The sequence below is a fragment of the Malania oleifera genome, chromosome 7, assembly GCF_029873635.1.
Source record: "Malania oleifera isolate guangnan ecotype guangnan chromosome 7, ASM2987363v1, whole genome shotgun sequence".
Lineage (NCBI taxonomy): Eukaryota > Viridiplantae > Streptophyta > Magnoliopsida > Santalales > Ximeniaceae > Malania > Malania oleifera.
The window spans coordinates 62,688,439-62,693,794 of record NC_080423.1 but is presented as its reverse complement, the minus strand read 5'-3'; positions in this window follow the sequence as shown (position 1 = coordinate 62,693,794).

Here is a 5,356-nt window from a genome sequence, read left to right as displayed (position 1 = left end):
ATATCATGTATCATATGTTATCAGAACTCGGATGTTAGTTTAGTTCAACTTCAGAAGCTCGGTACTGTAGCTTATAGATAAGATATCTATGATCAAATTGGTGCTAACCACCCCACGAGGGGGTGGAAGATGGATAGTCGATGTGGCTTTCAGTGTTGAGTGTAGACGTCCACCTGGCAGTCCGAACCAAGGTGTGGTGAGCCCATCGTACTTACAAACATTTTTTACTCGGCAATGGCCGGCTAGCCATTGTCGGGTCCCGCATTTAGGCTACACAACCCGTCATGGGGGGTAATACAGGACATCAGCTAGCTATTCATCCTGGGTATGTTTTCAATATTATCAGCTATAACAGACATTTCATGATCAGTATGAATTACTAGAAAATATGAAAGTATATGATTATTCACTATGTTATGACGTATGTTTTTAGATATATGAAATGTACTAATTATGTATAATTGTATTAAATATTCATGTTGTCACACAGTTGTATTTAGTTTATTTTCCCTTACTGAGAAGTGTCTCACCCCCCGAATATTAAATGATTTTCAGGAAACTTAGAAGGACCGGCGGGTCGTGACCGCCGTTAAGTTTATTAAGTTACCCCGCTAAGATGGTAAGCGTTGTGCTAGGATCAATGGTTTTTGTTGTAGGATCCTAGGAAATATTTTTTGGTGTTTTTGGGTATTTTGGAGATTGTGTATAAATACAGAACGTGATGGATTATAATTAACTCTGGTATTATGTATTCTATGGTTTTGAGAATGTGATTTATATTTACTACTGCTTAGGTTTCCGCTGGGAATGACAGATGTCCCCGTTACCCACAAGTTCGGGTTGACTATTTTATTTATTCTGCTTTTATTATGTGAATATCGAAGCAGGTCGTTACACTAACTCTCTAAAAATAATTTTCAAATATGAACAAACAAATGAGAGTATAAGCTTTTAAAATAAATGTATAAAACTCACAAAAATGAGTACTCAACCTCTTTTCAAAATATACAATCAATAAGAAGATAAAGAAGGTGAGTGTAATGCTCTCTTTCTGAAAATATTTTGCAAACAGATAAGAGAAAGAGAGTGAAATGAATACTTGAATGTGAGAATATACCATGAAGAGCACAAAATATTTTTAGAGAATTTTTCTTGCTAATCCAGGTGCTAATCAAGAGTTATGATGCGGTATATATAGAACTCCCAAAAAATATGACCATTAGGGACATGGTGGGAATTTTATAATTTGATTAATTAAAAATTAACCCCTTTTTAACGCTGAAGAATTACCAAACCCGAGAGGTTCGGTCGATTGGCGTCGGCGCCAATCGGCTAACCTTACACATAAAATTTGAATTTTTCTAAGGGTTCGATTGGTTGGTTAAGATGTCGGTCGGCCAAGCCAAATGAACCTTCGTAGGTTTAGTCGATCGGGGCAATCTTAGGTTATTTAAACCGATTGGCCGAGCATGGTCGATCGGCTGGAGTCTTCGGCTCATTTATAGGCCGATCAACCGAGGGTAAAGGATTGGCTGAGAGAATATGTATGATCAGTCGGCCAGACTTTGCAGTTCATTTTTGGGCTACTTGGGTGACCTTGAACAAAGTTACCATTTTTCCCTTAAGGCATGGTTGGTCGACTGAGCTGATTTAGGCATGAATGGTTCGGTTGACCGAGGTTAGTGTTGGAATTGGTGTATTCCCAATAGGGGAGTGAATTGGAAATTTAAAATTATTTCTTCCTAGGTATAACTAATCCAACAACAGTATACCTCAACCTAGGGTCTATCTAAAACACATACCAATTCAACAGATAAACTACTGAGTAGATATATAAGCAATTAAAGTAAATTCAGTATATCAAACATTCAGAGCAATAAATATTAACATACAGGTGCAGAAAGTAAATTTTCGAAAATAAAACTGACACCAGATATGTTATCGGAGTTCGGCCAAAACTTCCTACGTCCCCGTCTTAAGCCACAACTCAAGGATTTCACTAATTGCTTGCTTAACAGGTGGAGCGACACCGATTACAGTACCTTATAGGATGGTGCACCTAGTTCTCCTAATCGGGTCAGAACCAGTTCGGTGCTCTGCTAACCAGGTCTGAGCAAATTCGGGACTATTCACAGGGCTAGTCTCCTTCTTCTGACCAAACGTCTGGAATACAACAGATAATCAATATGAAATATTTTTCGTACAACAATGAATGCTTCTATATAAGTAGATGTGTACAACAATAAAGTTCAATGCGCTCACATATGATATGAAATAAAAGCTCAATATGAATAAAAGTAATTTCTAAAAATATATTTGCAATCTTCGAAAATGATGTATATGATAATTGCTTCAAAGAATCAACCCCAAATCAATTTCTAAAAAATATTTTCTAATAAGAATAAAGGAGAACCTAGGGTATTTGCTTTCAATAATTTTTGCCCAAATAAAAAATTAAGAGACATTTTCTAGCAAAGATATGTAAATGAAAATATGCTTAAGGTGCTCTTAATCTACCGAAATATTTTTTCAAAAATATGTTTCAAAATATGTGTAGGAGAAGTTTAGGGTAATTTGCTCAAAAGAGATTTGCAATAAGGATTAGTGAGCTTTTGAAATCTTGCAATAGATGTGCAAGAATCACAAGCTATACAAAGTTTACTCCCAAATATAGTTAAAAAAAAAATATGTGGGAGAAACAATAATCTTACTCTCAAGAATGATTATCAAAGACAAGGATTGAATGAAAGTAAATGATTTATAATGTACAAATGAATGCACAAAATGAATGCTCTCTTTAAAAAATTTTCAAACAAATCAATATAAGAGAGTAGAAATTTAATAAAGAATCAAAATATTTTGAGAGGATTTTTCTTTTTAATCTCATGTTAAAAATAGAGTAATAAAGGGATATATATATATATAGACATTTCAAAATCAGACCGTTTGAGGGATACAGATGTCATTTTTTTAGTTATTGCATTTAGGCGCTGAAAAACTAGTCAACCTGAGCGGTTTGGTAGACTGAGGACAAAGGCCGGTCGGCCGAGCCAGGGCAATTTCTGAACCTTCGTAGGTTCGATTTGTCGAACTTGAATTTCGATTGACCACGGTAAATTTGAACTAAATGGCTAGTCGGCCGAGTATAATGAAAAGTACAATTTGACCATTCGGTCGACCGTGGACGGTATGTTCAAAACTAGGTCGGTCGACCGAGCCTTAGGCAAACTTTGACTTCAAGCTTACGATGTTGTCGATCGATCGTGAAACCTTAATTCAAAATCGGTCGATCGACCAAGCCAAGTCAAACTTTGACTTTGAGCTTTGAGTGTGTTCAGTCGACCAAGGGCTATAACACATAATCTAGTCGGTCGACCGTGGCTTTTTAATTAAGCCTAAAAAATGCAACGTCGGTCAACTGAAGTCAGGTTTGGCTCCCTATGGTCAAATTTATGGTCATTTTGAGCTTAACATTCATATCATGCATGAAATGCATTATTACAGACCAAATTATAAAACAAAATGCATTATACTTAAAATAAATATGTCTTCTTATTTTTCCTAACTCTTCTAACTTCATGGAATAAGCCAGAGTGAGCGTTATGTCTTGTCTTGGCTTCCATGTTCTCTTGCCCTTATGTGTGTGTTGAATATTATACCTATTCACAAGTACTAAATACACACATAAGACATTGGTGCTTCGTTAGCATCAAAATAGGGATCGGACTCAAAAAAGTCAACAGTTAGTGTAAACCTAAGTTTTTGCCCTAATTTTGACCCTAAAAATTGCAACCCTATATATATATATATATATATATATATATATATATATATATATATATATATATATGTGTGTGTGTGTGTGTGTGTGTGTGTATAACATTTTAGTTACAGGATTTTTCATGAAAAGTTTTGGGCCCTAACATCAGTCTATGGTCTTGAGTTTGAGCTTACAATTCCCATCATACATGAATGCACAAAATATTAAATTATATTATTTTATATAAATTTATGTGATTTTAAATTTAAGAGTCAATGCTTCAAAATGTAGTATTTAATTTTTTTCTTCTTCTTTCACATTTCTTCTCTCTTCTAATGCTAACGAGTTGTTAGACACCGTAAAGACGTCGATGTTATTGTATTATTATTGGGCCAAAAACACATGGATAATGGTATCTAGATTCAAGTGAATACTTCAAATTTGTTTAAACTTGAAAAATATTTTTTTTTTTTAAATATGATCGAACTTACTTTCATTTTTTGCTATCAAGAAAAGTGAAAATAAATAAATAAAATAAATAGTAAATCAACACACAAAAAAATTATTTTACATTTTTTTTTTTGAAAAAAAAAAATTGATCATATTTGAACAAATTCTTATTACTATTATATTTAATATTAAAAAATTACAAGAAAAAAATTTTTTTTTTTAACAATCGAAATCCCCCATCTAAAGGTGCATTAGCAAGCCTCTAACTATATATTTAGGAAAAAAAAAAAAAAAGGATTTGAGAAGAACTAGAGGCTGACTTCAAACATCCAAGTGAGGTGTCTAAATCATTTATTCAAAACACAATTACGCATTAAAGTTCCCCCTTCTAAGTTCTAACCAGCATGCAATGCACGTGCTTCATTCCTTTGGAACATGGAACTAATCCATTTCATCGAACACACTTTACGTAGCGTGGCCTCAAAACCTTTATCACAAGCATTGGGTGACTCATCAATACCAAGATTAATCAACACTAGGATGAGTGGACGACAATGATCTCTTTGAGTATCCATGCAAAAGCCCATATCACATCAAAAATAAATATTTATTACTTCAAATAAGTTACTTCTTAAATTTTAAAAACTTCCATTTAGCTTTCAAAAAATTTTATAAATGGCTCCCCTCAAATTTACTAAAAAGACAAACTTTTTCTTATATTTGACAAGATAGTTTTTCTAAGGAATAAATATCCCGAAAATTAAAAGTCTAAAATAGCCTTTAAATTTTTTGAAATATGAGAGATTTATAAAATTTTTAAAACTTCAGGAGGTTTGAAATATTTAAAGCCTCAAAGAAAGCGCCTGCCTTTTTAGCAAATTTCAAGAAAAATTAGTGTATTTTTTCCTTATTTTTATCCTATCTTAAAAACATGAATTTCATAACTTTAAATTAAATTTATTCTAATTTATAAAAAATATATATATAACATTAAATTATATTAAATTTTATTCAAATCCACAAAAATTCAAATTTAAATTCCAAAATCCAACCTCTTTAACACTACCTTAATGTTTTCAATTTATTGTTCAAACTTTATCCAATATTACAGCACAGGAAAGGGTAAAAAAGAACTGCTATTTGGGC